Source organism: Aegilops tauschii, chromosome 3 (genome assembly GCF_002575655.3).
Source record: "Aegilops tauschii subsp. strangulata cultivar AL8/78 chromosome 3, Aet v6.0, whole genome shotgun sequence".
Classification (NCBI taxonomy): Eukaryota; Viridiplantae; Streptophyta; class Magnoliopsida; order Poales; family Poaceae; genus Aegilops; species Aegilops tauschii.
The window spans coordinates 151749602-151769045 of NC_053037.3; the positions used below are offsets into that span (position 1 = coordinate 151749602).

The window sequence follows — 19444 nt, forward strand, 5'->3', positions numbered from 1 at the left end:
GGGAACCAGCTCGGTGTCCTGGATACCATCCCCACGCCGTGCACACCTGGATCATGTGGTGCACCCCAACGCCGACGGCTTCTCTTCGCCGCCGAGCTCCTCAACCCGCAGGCCACCTTCCATTGGTCAGCTGCTCCCCTCGCTTCTATGAATCCGAGACTTTCCTATATTGTAGTCAATATCTATACAATAATATGGGAAAATTCGTTTCTGATCCTCAGCACATCTGGTCCTGAAATCACGCCCACCCACTTTACTCGGGATCTGTGTGTTTTCTGTATTTAGTCTCGTATTCGGCAGAAGTATTGTGGTGGTATTCCAGGATGGACCCGACGCAATAATTGATCGTTCAACAAGTCCGTCGTCCCCGGGAAATCGTGGATGGATCAGGAAATTTTCTGGGCCTGCCTGTTCGGTTGTGTGTGTGAATCCCACCTACCAGCCGCTGTTGTTCAAAAAAGAATACCAACCCCTCAAAAAAGAAAGACACAATTATTTTTGGCTAAGCTTAGAAGTGAAATTCAGTGCAAGCCTTGAAAAAAAAAATTGTGGTCTTCCAGTTTTGAGTGCTACACAAACGATCTCCTTCATACACTTTGTTCGCACGACGTTGAGACACTCTTGCCAAATATTATTCGAAACCCAAGCTCCAAAGAATACAGGTTATAGACTCTTTTCACATATTATTCCAAGTACAAGCTCCCAAGAATACAGGTTATAGAAATGTAAGCTTCCCCCGAGGAGTCAAAACTCATCCTAATCTCTGGCTTCCTACATTATCGGATGGGCTTATCAGCATACCTCCTGATCATTTCTTCCAGCGGACTGACTCTACCAGGACAAGGTGCTGTATCAAGAGGTGCACGGCCACGAACTGCAATTTTATATGCAGACGTTTTAGGTGTTGCATTCACTGGACATGGTATCATTACAAGAAGGAAAGGTGCGCTCTGCCGCACCAGTTCTTCACTTCGATGCTGATACAACTTTCTTTTTACATAATCATTCTTCAGGATAGTTGCACCTTCACATTTTATTAGAAATGAAAACTGTGAAAGAGCCACATCAACAATATAGTTTCTTCTAACAAACTCTGAGATTTCAGAGCAGGTTAAACTTGCAGCTGTCACGTATGTGGATGTGCAAAGCATATCATAAACTCAGGATACTTGTAGAATTAATCCACTCTAGATTTTAGAAAGAAAGAAAAACTCATTTTTCAGAGTTAAGGTCATCACACACACAGCCAGTGTGTCATTCCTCCTTGGACTACTTCAACATTTCTCATTATCCAGTCAGCTTACTCCTCCCTAGCTTGTGTCAAAGAGCCCAGCGCATACCTCCAATCTCTGTTGTCTTCACCTCGTCAAAAATGTATTCATGTCTACAATTGTTAGGAGAAACAACACAATAATATTGGCAAGTAGGTACTGTAAAACAACACACAATACAAATCGTCGACAGTTGGCAGTGCTCGGGTACAAAATTACGTGGCTCTATAATCTCTTCAAATCAAGAACCAATTTAACTATGAACAGAAACATATTTGCCTCTCCTTCAGTTCAAGGCCCACACTTTCCCTCTAAGGATGAATTGGACTGAAACAATGAAAATAAATTCGGTTCCAACATGATTGGTGCGACAATGAACATAAATTTTCCAGCACGAACAGAACCTAAAAAAGTCTTTACGCCTTAAACCTGAAATCAACCCAGAAGTTTCACTTTTTAACAACATGATCTGCATTGGACAATCAGAGAGATATGACAAATATGGAAAATTCATGAAGATTGTGCTGATGAAGGTTCTGATGTGAACATGACCCCCATTGATGAACAACAAAAGGGAGGGCCATGATGGTCTGTTGTTGGGGAAGGAGAGCAAGCACAAGAAAGCTAGGTCGCAGCAAGGCTTGGCGCATCTCCGATATGTTGTCAGCGCCATCCTACCGAATAATCTTCCTTCCCACTGCTGCCTCAGTCGTGCTGAACCCGCTGGAGCTGGATGCACAGCCCAGGGGAGACAAGCCAATGACGGGCATAAGCTCTGCATTGGATTGGAGTCTTATAACATTAAAAATTATAAAATAGATAATACTATCGTCAACTAAAAATTTAATTAAATAGAAAAGTTGTAGCTATAGTTTTCTGTTGTGCCACAACTGTCTGGTCGTACAATGGTTATGTGTTTTGCGTGCTGAATTAAACCTTCTTACCCTAACATTTCCTTTAGAACTGCAGGTGCCACTCGTCACTCCATCTAAAAACAATCTTGGCTAGTCCATCTATGACATGATCCATCTAAAAACTTCTTGGCTAGTCGTATATATGAAACACCAATTCGCATTAGTATGACCAGAAAAATCACGAGGATACCCAGCTGAAACGAGTAATCACAGCACCAGGCATATATGCTCATGCACAAGTATGTGACAGTGCTTGCAAAAATCAAAACCATTCTGTCTGAAAGTTTCAGAACTCTAATTTTACTTTTTACCTTCTGGTCGACCTGGGCGCCTCCGGGTTCACTTTCCCGGTCGATTCCACGGACTGGGTTGACTACTGTTTCCTCTTGCCGCCAGAATCCCGGGGCTCAGCAGCTCCGCCGAGGTGCCCAACCACAACCGCGCATGAGGAATCGGCGCCAGCCATGTCTGTCGCCACTAAGTCCCTCGCCGCCAACGGATCTGGCACCTCAACGTCCGCAACCACCTCTCTGATCGGAAACCAACAGCATGCTAAAAAATCAAAGGCCCGTGGTTGCCATAGTCCGCTCTCATGTATGCAGGGCGAAAAGATCGGAAGAATACGACGGATCAATTACCTGTCAACCGGATCCAGTAGAAATTCGAGTCCGTTGTCAGGCAGGGCACCGTCTTCTCCCATATTGCCCGCCGCCGCCATTCTTTTCGCCTTCCGCTGACGAGATGCAGTACCAGCCCCTGTCGTACCAGCCTCATGTTCTTCTTGGGAAAACTGAAAGAAAACGTTTGTTCAAACGTACTTCAGCTCCTGTCGTCAACCTGTCCACAAAGACTGTAGCAAAGTTCATCATGCTAGGACAGATGCAGTACCAGCCTCATGTTCTTCTTCTTCTTTAAAGGAAACTATAGGACATATACTCAGATAATTGGAAATTTGCGCAACACAACTATTAGAAAGAATAGAAGATCCACCTTCAAAAGAAGCAAACACAACTACTGGAATTCGTGCTAATTTTTTGCTGTTGTACGAACAATTGAATTGAATAACCAACGAACATACATGCTCAAATAGAAGTCCTGGATTCAGAAATTCCTTGCACGTTCGTCGGATCGATGGCGCTCCCAACTCGGACTTGGATCCACGTACGTGTACATTCAATTTCGTCTACTGCATCCAGCGCAAGAATTTCTAGATTTTCTTCCTGTGGAACTTGTGATCAGATCAGATCAGTTGATCGACCATGGACGTGGTGACCATGGCCGTAGAGTTCGATAGCGGCGGACCTGGAGCTCCTGATGGCGGTCCACGAGGCGCTGGCAGCGTCGGATGTGGCGACCCCGTGTCCAAAGCAGGCGGCCATGGCCGAGGCCGAGGGTCCCCTCTTGTCGGCCATGGATGCCATGGCGGCCATGGCACACAAGCCGCGTGAGCGCAGATTCGATCGGGAGCCCCTTCCTTGACGAGCACGAGCGCGTCGCGGACGTGGAGCTCTGCCGCCTAACCTTGGCGATCTGATAGCGGATCCGGCGATGGGGAGAAGCGTGGGGGTGGTGGAGGGAGATACGGTAAGGCGGGGGGCGGCGGCGGCGGAGCGGGAGATGGGGGCGGCGGCGGCGGAGCGGGAGATGGGGGCGACGGCTTCTCCTCGAGGGGATCGATACGAGAGGTGTTTGTGCGGGGTGGTTTTTTTTTTGCGTGCGTGTGGTGGGTGTGGGGGACGAAAAAAAACCAGTCGAAAAAAAACCAGACGAAAATGGGGGGACTATTCAACCAACTCGTCCATTAGGAGTAGAGATCAATAATAATCAATTTACACTGTAGGCAGTGCTAATCTAAAAGCGACAAAAATATTTTGTATTTATAGAGCTTGCATGTCATTATATTACTTACTTTATCAATCAACACTTTGTTCTTATACTTTTAGGGCCTCAAAGATTATGGCACACACCGTTGAATGCATCGACTACAGGAAACGAGACATGGACGATCAAAGTCAAAGTTTTAAGACTTTGGGACACAATTAACTTATTAACTAATGAACTCTGGTATGATTTTATTAGATAAAAAGGTGCAAGTATTACATATATAATGTCTCTTCAATTTACCCTTTCCAAAGTTTGCTGATGTTTTCTCTCTATGTAAGGTGATGTAATCGATGCTTCTATTGGGAGCAAACTGGTCAATAAATTTAAATCAAAAATTAAAGAGGTACAAAATTAAGACCTTCAAAGTCTGGGAGTATGAAAAATACCGACCATTTTAGAACAATCTCAAAATAAGTTTTGTCTATGATACAACGGTGAAGGAAGTGGATGAAGGAAAATCCAAGTTTTTGGACTACCACTTCGAATTTGCTGATGGTGATACCTTGGATAGTAGGGTGATTATTGATAAATAGTGCTCAGGTACAATCAAAATCCATATCAAAGAACAAGCATCGGTGAACGAGATTTTTAAGTATTATTATGTGCAGATGTCATTGGACTGCTTACTGCAATGAAGCCAATATAGCAAGTGCAAAAATAAATAAAGGGACGGGCATGGCGCAAACTTCAAACGTCCGTGAGATTGAAGTCCGAGTAAGTGATTATATTCTATAGATATTTTTGAATTACATATATGATCTTTATATCACTTTTTCGTGATTAAATGCATGAAGTGGTGAGATAATCAGAATCACGCTATGGGGGGTATTTGCAAATATGGTGAATGAAAAGCTTTTAAACAAATAAGCAATAGTGATTGTCACTTCAAATTTGGTCAGAAAATTCAGTGGTGAGAACTATAATCTCTATGTGTAAACCTGAATCCAGATTACTGACAATTTATTACCAGGGATATCACTACGCACGACAAATGCATCTAAAGTCTTCCTGGACCCTGAAATTATAGAGACAGACCAAATTATTGAGAGGTATGCATATAATAATGCAATTATGTATGTTTTTGAAGTTACAAGTTTATGTGCTCATATTGTAATGTATTATAGGCATTGTGAAAGCGATGTTATTCCAACAATGATTGGAATTGACGAAAGCACCCAAGGAACGATTGAAGAGCAAATGTTCTACAATAAAAAAACATTGAGGGAAATTATAGAACTACGATATGTTGATGTTAAAAGAAAGGTTTCCCTCTAACCTTGATCATAAAAATCTTACACCTTCTCTATTTTACATTATTATGTAAACTCGTATGTTTTATCTTTAATAGGAATTTGTATGCAGAACAAAAGCAACAATTGATGATATTATAACAGAAACACCATAACTATATTTGCACTTCCTGTCATTAAGTACCTGAAAATCCCAACATAAGGTGAGCATGCTATGCACTAGATTGTCTTTGGTGCCATTTCTTTTAATAATAGACCAGTAATAACTGACACTATCATATTAGGTACCTAATTAAACTCAAGGTACGCAAGGACAGGACAACAACAACTTTCGTTATGTTTAATGAGGTAGCAAAGAGTCTTTTAGGCAACATATCTGCATCAACCCTATTAGAGCAGGAGGGATTCAACAACATAGTACCAGATATTATCCAAGACCTTTATGGCAGAACACTCATATTCCGACTTAAGTTAAATTCAAGGAATTTATAAGAGTGTATGGAAAAAATTAAAGTGAGCTTCACTTTTGAAGTTGATGACAGACTTGAAATGGAATATTCAAATGAAATAGTTGAAGAGGTATGCACATGCACATTTCAGTATTTTAAATGGTTTATAAAATTATAATGCGAGTACATTCTTTATAGGGCATACTGGAAAGGCAAGACACACAAGGTTCTTCAAATTTTGCTATGCAGAAGTCCGATAACGAGGTATTGCCACTAATTAATGGTTTTGCTATCACGAGTGTGCAATTTTTGTTTTAAAATATTAAAAAAAATATAGGTCAACCACTCCTCCAAGAATGCAAGAAATGATGAGGAGGATATGTGCTGAAAGGAAACCTCTAAATCATCTAACAAAAAGCAACAAAGGAGGACAAAGAGACATAAGTCTAGCAAAATATATGAAAAAGATGTGACAATGTTTGCTTCCAGAAATAGCAGAAAACCAATTGTAATCAAAGCTCCTGATGACGAGGTAACAAATTGGAAAAAATTATCTTCCTGTATATGCATTGATAATTGTTTACAGCCTATTTATTTATGACATCACAAAACACACAGGAAGAGCCAAAAACTGTTTCGCCGAAGATAAAAGGAGAGACCAAACATAAGAGATGTAAACAGGATTTGAAAAGAAAGGCTTTGCGAAATAAAAAGAAGTTCTTATAGAGAGCAATCTATTCGATAATGAGGTATTCTTTCAAATTACTTACCCTCATCTATATGTACTAAAAATAATAATCCATGACAGTGTATCGGTCATTTCCCACTTTGGTCTAATTTTGTATGCATTTGATCTTATATATGTATTGCAGAATACATTGTTAAATATGACAATGATATACAAGCTTAATATCTACCATGCATTTACGGAAATTTATGAATGTTTCAATAATACCATTGTTCTTGCATTTATGCAGCGAGACAACAATAGTCACGCCGACAACAACTGTACCAGCACAGATGACCATAATGAAGAATGGAACACCAAAACTAGAAGCAGAACAAAGAAGGAAAGGACCGATTGCATAAAGAGGAGGAAAATATCATCTGAAGACATGCAGCCAACCTTGTATGATAGACCTAAGAGGATTAAGAGAGAACCAGCGAGATACATGGGCTAGGCATTATACAGCAGCAAGTGCTTACATACGTCCAATAGCTGCAAGAGTTGAAGAATATACTATACACACTCTATACTTAGTAGTAATTTGCATTGATAAACAATTATGTTTATTTTATGCTCCACGAGAGTACGGATTGAAGTTATCATGTGTACTCAGACATATACTTAAATTATTTTTAGTTACACTCGCTTGTGTCTTCTTTAGGATCTACCTCATTCAACACTAACAACGCCCATAAAGAAATAAACATTGAATTGAAGAAAATCGAAGGAGGCATACCCAACTGGAGATGAAGATACATAGCATGATTGGAATATATAAACATTCCTAGAAAACACCTCCTTAAGATTGCCATGTGGCTCTCTTACTCTTCATGTCACAAATATGATATCACCTGTCCAAATCAAATAAAAAAATTGATATCTAAACAAGATAATACATTAAATTACTATAAAACAGACTAAAGGAAAACATTTTGCGATTACTATAAAACTTCTAGATGGGTGCTGGCTTTGATGCTCGGCAGAGTAGAAGTCGTGTACATCGCCAACACACACCATATGGTGACGCACAAGATGCCCTGGTAAAGTATACACTAACTTATACAGTATATACTTACATTTTTAAAATGTACACTAACTTATTAGTATCTACTCTATACCTCATTCAACACTTATAGATCACTTTAAAAAACATGCTATTCACGAATTTAAGGGGAAAATATGAAATACTTACAGCTAACAAGCATTTCCTTAATTAAATTATATTGGTTGAATGGCACAAGGACAGGAAAAGGCTAGGAGAAAGGGGAAATATTACAGTCAGGAAAAGGAAAAATAAGGACCTGCAGCTCAACTTGGAACAATGTTGCCGTTGCAGGCCTGCGGGAGATGAAATCCAAGACCAAATCAACTGCACTGACGACAGCATCAACGGCAGCGTCCAGATCGATGATCTCGCCTACACTCTGGTGTCGTAGATCCTTGGGCCCTGCTAACCCTCAATCGCCGTCGATGGTCACCCCGTCGAAGCACCAGGTGCGGGGGTGGCTTCAGGTTAGAACGAGCATCCTGAATGCAGTGAATCAAGAGAGCAACCTGATGGGTGGTATTCAACATCAGCAAATTTTAACTGAGAAGAAAAATAAGAGGAGAGGAGAAAGGGGATCGGCCAAGAACATTCTCACTTGTGTGAGGAAAGAAGAACGGAGAAGTCCAGAAGACTACAGAATGGGTAAAGTGAAGAGTAATACTGGTGGGACCCATGACACCAATTAGGTACTGTGGAAACTGTGAGACAAAACAATATAACGTCAAAATATAAGGCAACTTGGTACTGCCGAGCTTTTTTTTTTAAATACAAAACTTGGTATTAGTACTGTTGAGCGCACGTGTATGGAAGCAAACACCAACAAACCTTTTATGCATACACGTATACTGTATATAAAAATAATAAAACATTTACTCTACAAAAACAATAAAAAAATATGCCAATATTTCATAGCGTTAGTGAAATAATTTATGACTACACAAAAACAAGAAGAAAAACTTTACACGCACAAAAAAGCGACATGATAAAAATGTTAGGGGAAAAATATAATTTGAAGAATTCAACCGAACATAAAACTAAAAAAACCTTTACCCAGGTGAAATCTACATTACCTATATCAAGTTATAACTACAAGCATTAATTTGCTTATTCTCCAAATAGAGTTGTATGTTTATCCCAGTCAAACCTATATTACCTGATGATGATTGGTTAGCCCCAGGAGAATAACACAAGACAATATGTGTATAGCTACAACCATGGCGAAAATGCTAAATGGAAGCCGAGCTCCATGGAGCTTTTTATTTTGAAAATTTTGAAAATCACATTTTAGTAGCTTAATTAAAATCTGAAAAAAGTGTACGCATTCATACGGATGTGTAATATATGTGTGTGAAATTTGAAGATGATATACGTTACGATGAGAGCTATATAAAAAAGACAAAATCATGATTTTAAAATGATGAACAGTACACACTGTTCACTACAAAAAATACTTCAATTTATCTTTTTATGTAGCTCTCGCCATAATGTTCATCGTCAGATTTTACACACATGTAGAACACATCCATATGAACGCCTATGGATTTTTCAACAATTTTTCAAAACTTAAAAAAAATATGATTTTTGAATTATTCAAGAAAAACGAGCTTGATGGAGCTCGTCCTCCAAAATGCTGCACTCCAACCATGGCATGATACTACTCTTGAAAAAGAACATTAGCAAGGTACTCACTCAGTTTTATATAAGTTGTCACTCAAAAGAATATATCTAACACTGAAATATACGAATATTATTTTTTAGACAGAACACATATGCAAGCGATCACCCTTGCTACTTGTTATAAAAAAAATAAACATGCTAATCAAACATACTGTATCAAATTAGTATGGAATGAATAATTAGCACATAAAGGGTGTTTGGAAAATAATTATATTCAAAAATCAATAAAAAATCAAAGAATAAAGTTTCCAAAATTGTAATACTTAAAAAATGTCTCAACAATTGTTTTTTAGATTACTTCAGAAAATAACAAATAAAATATAGCTTCTAATTCAACTTCGCAAAATCCTAGCCCGCGCATCGAGCGGGCCACTTTGCTAATTAGAAATAATGGCAGATGGGCTATATGATGTTTTCCACAGATTTGAGGCTTTCCTAAAAAAAAAGATTCACACACAAGCAGTGACTGTTGGATGTCCATCCAACAGCCGTCGTGCTTCTTCAATCTCTGCTCTTCCTGCTCCAGCCGCTCAAACAAGCGTCGGCGGGACTGCCTGCTCTCTCCTTCCCGTGGCCGGCTGTGCTGCCGTGCAGGCCTCACCGCCCCACCGTACTCCCATCGCTGGCCTAGTCATCCCTCTACTCACTCACACCTGCTGTTATTCTTCGGCGAAGGCAGACGAACTAGTAAACCCTCGTACAGTCGTACTCCCCTCTGCGTGGGAAATAACTGCCGAGTCTTTCCTGGCTCCGTGTCGTTCCCTTCCTAGGCCTCGCCGTCGTCCACTGCCCTGGTGCTCTTGGCGCGGCCTGGTCAACGTGCTCAACGACCGACATGCATCTTATGTGGACTGTACGTGGAGAGGCTTACAGCTGGGTCCACGGCCGCACGCAAGGAAATGCCTCCTTATTATGCGCAAAATAATGATTCCTCCACCTGACATCTGGGACCCACCAAAAGGGCCTCTGTATTTCGCGAAAAAAATGTTACCGCCGCTGACAGCTCAGACCCACCAGCTATATCTTCGCACGCAAGGAAGTGCCTCCTTATTACGCACAAAAAAATGAATACTCACCCTGTTAGCTGGGACCCAGTATAGTGGCAGGTTGACTTGTGGGCCTACTCAGTTGACGGGGACGGAGGGCTTTGTCAACTTACTCAATATGCACGATTCTAGCTCCAGTGACCGTACGATGTCCATCCAACGGCCGTAGTGCTTCTTCAACCTCTGGTCTTCTTGCTCCAGCCGCCCAAACTAGCGCCGGTCGTGCCTCGTGCTCCTGCCTCCTGTGGCCGGTTGTGCTGCCGCGGAGGCCTCACCGCCCCTACTACTCCCACCGCTGGCCAGGCCATCCCTCCACTCACCCACACCCCCTGTTATTCTACGGCGACAGCAGCCTCACACCGCAGCCGAACCAGTGAACCCTCGTACTCCTCTCCGCGCGGGCTTCCACTGCCGCGTCTTCCCCGGCTTCGCGTCGTCCCCTTCCTAGGCCTTGCCGTCTTCCACCATCCTGGTGCTCTCGGCACGGCGTGGTCAACGTGGTCAAGGAACGGCTTCCATCGGACGTGGAATGTACGTGGAGAGGCTGACAGTTGGGTCCACGGCCGCAGCAAGGAAGTGCCACCTTATTACGCGCAAAATAATTATTCCTCCACCTGACAGCGGGGACCCACCGGACGGGCCACCGCATTTCGTGAAAAAATGTTTCCCCTGACTGCTGGGACCCACCAGCTACATCTTCGCACGCAAGGAAGTGCGTCCGGGCAAAAAAAAGATTCGCCCCCTGACTGCTGGGACCCACCAGCTACATCTTCACAGGCAAGGAAGTGCCTGACAATCGGGACCCACCTGGTCGAAGCGCACGTAGCATGTACACGTACGTACAACGGCCAGTGTGCAAGAAAGAAAATACGGCCACGTACGTACATACGGGCAGGGTCTCGAATGCCTACTCGCACATACGTACGGCCAGGGCTCGTGTACATGGCTGGGTCGGAACGGAGAAACTGCGTCGTCGTCGTGTTCATGGGGAGGCAACGGAATGCGTCGTGTTCATCGGGAGGCAACGGAACGTGTGGGAGCCAACCGGCTTGGACGGAACAGCCGATGGAAATAAGGCCTAGCGTACCGCAGAACGGAGGAACGGCCTTGTGTTCGACCGGCCACGGTCGAAATGGGATCCTGTTCATCGGGAGGGGTCTGGCGTACCGCAAAACGGATGAAACGGACCACCTACGGTCGAAACGGGGGTCCTGTTGATCGGGAGGGGTGTGGCATACCGCAAAACGGAGGAAACGGACTTGTGTTGGAGCGCTACGGTCGAAACGGGGGTCCTGTTCATCGGGAGGGGTGTGGCGTACCGCAAAACGGGACTCCACGGGATACTGTTCATCTCCATCGTCGACCCCCTCCAGCCTCCACGGGCTACTGTTCATCCACCGTCGACCTCCTCCTGCCTCCACCAGCGACTGTTCATCCACGGGCTCCTGTTTATTCAGCCTCCACCGCGCGCTACTCCACCGGCTACTGTTCAACCAGCCCTCTCCACGGGCTCCTGTTCAACCACCCCTCCACGGGCTACTGTTCATCCAGCCCTACACCGTCTATTGTTCATCCTGCCCTTCACGGGGTGGTCCTGTTCATCCTGCCCTCCACGGGGTCCTGTTCATCCAGCCCCAACCGGCTCGATCGATCGGGGTCCTGTTCATCCAAAGGCAACACCACAGGGTCCTGTTCATCCAAAGGCAACACCACGGGGTCCTGTTCATCCACCCTCACCGAGAACTGTTCATCCAAACCCCCCCAGCAACGCTCACTGTTCATCCAGAGGCAGCATCGATCGGCCTCAGTTAGCAGCAATAGCGAAGGAATTGCTCGATCGGGTTCAATTAACAGCCATCGATCGATCGCTCGGGTTCAGTAACGCGTAACCTGCAGTGCAATCGCTCAGGTTCAGTTCGAGCCCAACGCCTCGCTCGGGTTCAGTTAGAGCCCAACACCTCGCACCCATGCGCGTGCGTGTATGAGAGAAACGCGCATCGCTCAGCCCCGACCACCCACCGTAACCGGGAACACCCCGATATTCTCCTCGCCCTGACTTCTACCATGGTTTTTCCGTCATGGACGGCCCAAAGAATGTCATGCATCTGCGTCTCCGGCCCGCCCAGGACGAAAAGCCCATTTTCTGTCATGATTTTTTGTCATAGAAGTAGGACCCCACCACATCTATGATGATACCGGGTTTTGTCACAATTATCGTCATAGAAGTGTCATAAGTATGACAGAAAAAAAATTGTTCGGCCCAAAATGTCACGGATGTGTCTTTTTTTTGTAGTGATAATTGCACATATAGAGCATCACATCGTGAACAACTGAAATAAAGAAGGCATACTGCAAACAAACAGAGATAGCAATTAAAACTGGACATATTCTCACTACGCTACAAAAGGGACTCGACAAAACAAATCATGGATTTCCCCCTGTGAAGAGGCATAGCAACAAATCATGGGTTTCCTCACTTGTCACAGATGGGCTCGTTCCCGTGGGAAGAGCACGAACCCTGGATGCGCTTCATGTTGCCGCAGATGGGATCCTTCCCCTTGGAAGAGCACGGCTGTAGGGTGCCCTCCCTGATGTTGCCGACGGGCGCTTTCCCCTTGGAAGAGCAGATGGGCTCTTTCCCCTTAGAAGAGCCAGAGAGGGTGCCCTCCTCGTGGTCGCCGTCGATGAGGTCTGACTTGGAAGCTGTGGATCCCAAGCCAGCGTCGCAGAACTTGTCCTTCAGAAATGACAAAAGGGGCTCGATGGCAATGTAGAATGGCAAATTGTTGACAGCGAGCCAGAGGAGATCAGGGGCGGGGCCATGGATGAGATCGACGGCGGTTGAACCCGAGGGGTTGGGGGTGGGCCACTTAACCTGTGACACAGCCCGCCTCAGGTCGTCGCTGTCGATGACCTCGATGTCACAGCCGGCGGCCGAGACATGCCCGCCTGCTCTAGCCCGCTGCTTGAGTGCCTGCCGCCAGTAATGGTCGTCAGCTTCCTTGGTGACGTCAGGCGAAGAGACCGCTATACATCTCTTTTGGGCCAGTCACTCCTCGAGCTCCATGGGAAGCGTAGCCGGGCTTAGGCTGCGACGCTCTGGAGTGGGGGGTGGGGATGGGGATCTGTGGGAAAGGGGGCGTTTGGCAGGCGTCATCTAAGAAACTCAGGGCAGCCTGGGTATGGAGATCGGTGGGTAAGCTGCACGTGAAAACTGGCAGATGTTGACCATGGAGGCCTTGCGGCGGTGGCGGCAGCGGCGGCGGGGACCTTGCTAGGGTTTCAAGCGAGGGAGGGGGTGGGTGTGTGTATGCGCGCACGCCCGAGGAGGTTTTGGTGTGTGTGTGTGTGTGTTGTGTGTGTGTGTGTGGAGGGGGGTGTTTGAGGAAATGATGTGGGTACTAAAAAATTTACTACGCGGGAGTCAAACGCGGGAGTGAAATGCTAGGCTATTGATAATTTTGATGATAGTGCATCGCACACGGTCCAGAGATAACAACCGTGTGTTAGGAAACAGAAAAACCCTCGAGGCGGGCAAATATTTTCTAGAGATGCAGGCGGGATTGGGAAAAAGAAACATCGCACACGGTCCGGAGATAACAACCGTGTGTTATGAAACAGAAAAACCCTCGAGGCGGGTAGATATTTTCTAGGGATGCAGGCGGGACTCGGAACAAGAAACATCGCACACGGTCCAGAGATAACAACCGTGTGTTATGAAATAGAAAACCCTCGAGGCGGGCAGATATTTTTGAGAGGGGGAGCCTCGCGGAGCCTAATGTACTGTGTAGATGTGTGTGTGACAGGTGCACCGGTGTGGCACACGGTTTGTTTGAGTGGACCGTGTCTGTTGCGTTATCCGACTTGTCTAATGTTCATAAATTTGGCGAAAAATGATGCAGGAGAGGGTCAGAACACGAACACACTTGCATGTGGACCAAATTTATGTATCAAAAGGATGGTTTGATTTTCAAATACCAAATGCAACTTCGATGTGGCACCTCTCTCGCAAAGCGCACGGTATTGCTTGGCCCCACACCCCCCTCATGTCGGCATGAAGGGAATCCTAAGCTATGATGCATGCCCCCTTCCCCCCAACCGAGGTTCACCTAGCAAAGTGCGAAGTAGCTAGAAGCCCCCCTCCTCCCTCGTGTCGGCACGAAGGGAATCCTAAGCTATGAATGCATGCCCCCCCAACCGAGGTTCATTCACCTAGCAAAGTGCGAAGTAGCTAGCATCCCCCTCCCTTGTGTCGGCACGAAGGGAATCCTAAGCTATGAATGCATGCCCCCAACCGAGGTTCACCCTAGCAAAGTGTGAAGTAGCTAGCAGCCCCTCCCCCTCCCTCGTGTCGGCATGAAGGGAATCCTAAGATATGAATGCATGCCCCCCAACCAAGGTTCACCGTAGCAAAGTGCAAAGTAGCTAGCAGCCCCCCTCCCTCGTGTCGGCACGAAGGGAATCCTAAGCTATGAATGCATGCCCCCAACTGAGGTTCACCTAGCAAAGTGCGAAGTAGCTAGCAGCCCCCCTCCCTTGTGTTGGCACGAAGGGAATCCTAAGCTATGAATGCATGCCCCCCCAACCGAGGTTCACCTAGCAAAGTGCGAAGTAGCTAGCAGCCCCCACCCCCTCATGTCGGCACGAAGGGAATCCTAATCTATGAATGCATGCCCCTCCCCCCAATCGAGGTTCACCTAGCAAAGTGCGAAGTAGCTAGCAGCCCCCCCTCGTGTCTCCACGAAGGGAATCCTAAGCTATGAATGCATGCCCCCCCAACCGAGGTTCACTCAGCAAAGTGCGAAGTAGCAACCCCCCCACACACACATTCAGTCGGCGGGCCAGAGAGGCATATCTCACCAAGATGGATCGTAAAACGGACCAAGAATAATCCACCTTGGTCGTACAACCTCTCTCTTATTGTTGGTCAAAGTGATGGCCGTCCATGTGACCCCGGAGATGGGCTAGCTCGCCAATAATCATGCAAGTAGCTAGTCCCCGAAGACAACCACTATATGCATGTGGCCCAATCATATGTAGGAGAGGTGTGTTTTTGAGTAACAATGGAACAACTTTGATGTGGCACCGTGATTTCGAACTAGAAATCCCAACACTGAGTGAGGGTTAGGTTGACGATGCATATGTATGTTACACCACACTTCAAGCCAACGACGGGGATTCATGCATGCATGCATGCGTGCATAGTATATGCGCTCAAACTTAAGGTCTGAATCTCACCATGAACTATACTATGATAACACGAACCAAATGAAGAATGCGCCATGGTAACCTATCTTGTTGTTGGTCAAGGTGATCATGGATGTCCAAGTAGGCCCACGAATATATAGGCTTGTCGCCGATAACCAGTCGAGGGAGTGTACCGTTCGAAGGCAACCACTACATGCATATGTATGGAGGTGATGCATGCATGCATGTTTGAATACACAACATTGATGTGGCGCGTGCGTCAAAAATCGTACACTAGCTCCCCACACAGAGCGAGATCGGTTCATGATGTGTCGTTGTACTAGCCACTTCGACTCGATGGGAGGGATTCATGCGTACACATGCATGTGTGTGTGCTCAAACTGTATCATGCATGTCATCCGAGAGCAAAAGTAATAATCTCCTCCTAAGTCAAATTAACCTCTCTTGTTGTCAAGCAAAAAGTAGTGATGGACCAAGCGGGCCCACAGATGGAAAGTATCGATATCGCTGATAACCGCTTAAGTGGGTGCGAGAGGTCAACCACCACCGCTTTGCATGTGGGCCAAACATATATATGTTGAATACCCAAAATGCACAACTTTGATGTGCCACATGCCTCAAAAACCGTAAACCATGCACCCACACAGAGCGAGGTTCATCAAGCATACTACATATGATGGTCCCCTTCCCCCCTCTTTACTTCATACTATATGCTCCTGCCATAATATATGTACAACCCAAAAGAATCCTCATCGATGGTGAAATTAATTAACCTCTCCCGATGAAGGTAAGTGATGCATGCATGCGTCGACGATGGCCTCATGGGCCCACAGATGGAAGCGTCACACGTGAGTGTCCTAGCTAGGATATGCATGTGGCCCAAAAAGGGGTTGTGTGATGTTTGAATAGCCAATTTCACAATTTTGATGTGGCACGTGCCTCGGAAACCAAAAAGTCCCGACACAGAGTGAGGTGTACTTGTGCACGGACACGTACGTATAATATATATGCTAGTCCCCTACCACCATAACACAAACAAAAAAGATTCTACCTTGCTGGTCAAATTAACCTCACTGCCGGCTGTTCATCAAAGTGATGGACGACGACCTCACGGGCCCACAGAAAGCGTCACACGCGAGTATCGAGTGTTGTGTAGGACAACCATCGACTGCATGTGGCCAAAACATGTGTGTATGAAAGGGTTGTCTAATGTTTTAAATAACGATTTCATGACTCTGATGTGGAACCGGCCTGCCTAACAAAACGGCCAACTCACACGGTGGCTCACAACTCGTAGTGTACTGCGAGCCACCGGCCACCCCCAGACGCACACACCCACACACACACCGCGAATCCACCTCAACTACGATGCATGTTAAATTAATTATCCCGTGGTGAACATATATGTTACCAAAGGAGGGACTTTTTAATTTCAAAAAAAATCATAGAGATCATTAAGACGTTTTAGTACATTAATTGATTGATTTTCTATGGATATAATGTGCAAAAATAAAATTTGAGCTACATAAACACGTGACAGTGCACCTAAATGGATTGCAAAAACACATGTGTCTCACTGGGTGCATGTTTACTCCCTGTGCAACAAATTTCAAACATTGAGAATCTTGATTTTTAAATTCTAGTACATCCAAAAATTATTTGAAGTTCATGAAACTTATCATGTTGTCATATGGACACCAATACAAAGTGGCATTGTACTTTTTTGTCAAATTTGAGACCAGTTTTGATGTAATCTTTATCTAATTACAGACAGGAGATTATTAATAATTGGGAACCAATATCCCAAACGGATTATTTATTCGAATCGTGACCGTTAGACCAACAATGGATACGTGCCATGCTTCGGTTAAGCAATAAAGCGGCAACATTAATCATCCAAATAGGAAAACAATAAACGTGCCGCCGCGCGACCCGTGTGCCATGTGAGCAGGCGTGAGTTGACGGGACGCATGCGAGCAATCCGCCGCGCAGGCAGACGGGGAGGCATGCGTGCAGGTGTGTGAATTGACGGAGGCGTGCTCGCTGCGCAGTGTCATCGGGAGGCGTGCGAGTAGCTGTGTGAAACTTTGGTAGGCATGCCAGCAGTCCAGTGCGTAGGCTCACCGGGAGGCGAGCCATCGGTTTGACCGCCGCCCGCCTCTCTCCCACAACTCCCACTACTCCATATTAATGGTGCGCTCGAGCGGCTACACTCCCATCCTCGCCACACACACAATCCTCTCTCTCCGCTTGCATCCTCGACACCGCTCTCAGTCCTCAAAGCCGTCAGTGTATGAGGATGCCGCTGAAGCGCCCCATCAGAGGGAGTGGCGACGCCGGGGCTGCTAAAGCACCGGAGCACGGCGTGGAGATGGAGACAGAGGTTGCCGTCACCGCCGGTGACTTATCGGTGCACCCTGACGTCGTCGACGGCGTCGAGCTTCCACAGCCGGAGGCGGAGTTCCACACCGACTCCGACGACCACTCCGGCGATGACTCCGACGACCACTCCGGCGACGACTCCGACGACGACAGACAGCCGGTTAGTCATCTATACCCATTTATGTATCAAATAGATCATAGGGTTTCTCTGGTTACTCCTGCCTCCCCCTTTTTGGAATAGAAATCATGTGGTTATGTTCTCCCAATCCATGAAATCTGAGTAAGTTTCATTAGATCCGTGTAGTGTATTGATTGTTTGAATGGTACATGTGATAAGTGATTAGTTGTTTCATCTGTGCAAATGATTTCTGCTAGTAATCTGACTAGGGTTAGTGTTCGTGCTAATAATTCCTAGCCAGGACTTGAAAATTGATTTTGAATGACCTACATATGTTTGTGCCATTATTTTCTTCAAGATTGGTCTGTACATAGACGACTGTGCTTAAAAATCAAACCATAATCTCTGGATATGTATAGATAAATAGCCATAAATTCCTAATCCTACTTCACGGCATGTAATCAGTGATTTGATGCCAAATTTGTTTTACTATTTGTATAGGTGTTGTCTGACGATGTGGACCGCGAGGATGAAGATGCCCAGAGGAGGTACAAGAGGCGAATCTTGAGGGAGCTTTATGCGGGAATGCATAACAGACGTATTAGGACCTGGAACAGCGGCTATGGATGCCCATTTTGCAACCACAAGCTTCATGACACACATCTAAGTGTTCTGGCGCATGCAAGAGGACGGGCCGTTGGCTCCTTCAAGTAGAAGTATTCTCGCAGGGTGGCGCACGGTGCGTACGCCGAGAACCTGGAGAAGCTTTAGGATCGTGTCGGCCGCATGTGACATGAGATGTGGGATGGATCGAACTATGTACGCTTGAGTATGCTTAATGACGGTTGAACTATGTACTTATGGTTGAACTATGCTTATGTACGTGTACGCTTATTATCTATGTCTGAGTATGTTAAATATTTCGTCAAGATTTGGTACAAATTACAAAAGGGGACCAATAAACTAGGACGGAGGTAGTACGTCAATCACGCACGGTTCCCAAAATTGGAACCAGGTGCAATGACTTTCATTTTGCCTGCTGCGTCAATCACGCACGGTTCGCTCTAGTAAACCGTCGCCCCCAAAATTCTTTGTGGGACAGAAAACCCTCACCACCCAATTCAAAAAAGAAAAACCTCACCATCCCCACGTCACAAAAACCCTCACCCCGCCGGCCACCCCCTCAGCCCCTCCGGTACTTTCCCCATTCACACCTGCACAAGCTCCTCCGCGTCTATGCCATGGCACCGCCTATCGTGGCGGTAAACATTTAGCTCGACGCCTACCGCCGCCGCCAGGCTGCCGACAAAGCCCACCGCATTTCGCCACTTCCGCTTGTCGCCGCCTATCGCCATCGACTTTGTCGATGCTACTCGCAGTCGACCCAGCTCCGCTCGGTTGGGGAATCTGCCGTACTGAGGGTTCTTTCTCATGGACGACAAGGTAACTAATTTAACGAGATATTATCTC

At 45.7% G+C, this 19444-nt stretch overlaps 1 long non-coding RNA gene across 11 annotated transcripts; it reads right to left on the bottom strand.

Moving 5' to 3' along the window:
• Positions 1–987: 987 nt before the first annotated feature.
• On the bottom strand, positions 988–8843 carry LOC109749768 (uncharacterized). Of its 11 annotated transcripts, none has more exons than XR_012204544.1 (7): positions 8139–8843; positions 7797–8049; positions 7232–7346; positions 3488–5084; positions 3264–3405; positions 2824–3035; positions 988–2715 (listed from the first exon to the last, which is right to left on the bottom strand). It is a non-coding gene; the product is annotated as an uncharacterized lncRNA (long non-coding RNA). The 11 variants fall into 11 exon arrangements; XR_012204547.1 differs by lacking the exon at positions 8139–8843 and having other exon boundaries at positions 988–2046; positions 2216–2715; positions 7797–8132; XR_012204545.1 differs by lacking the exon at positions 8139–8843 and adding an exon at positions 7438–7532 and having other exon boundaries at positions 7797–8132.
• Positions 8844–19444: the final 10601 nt, after the last annotated feature.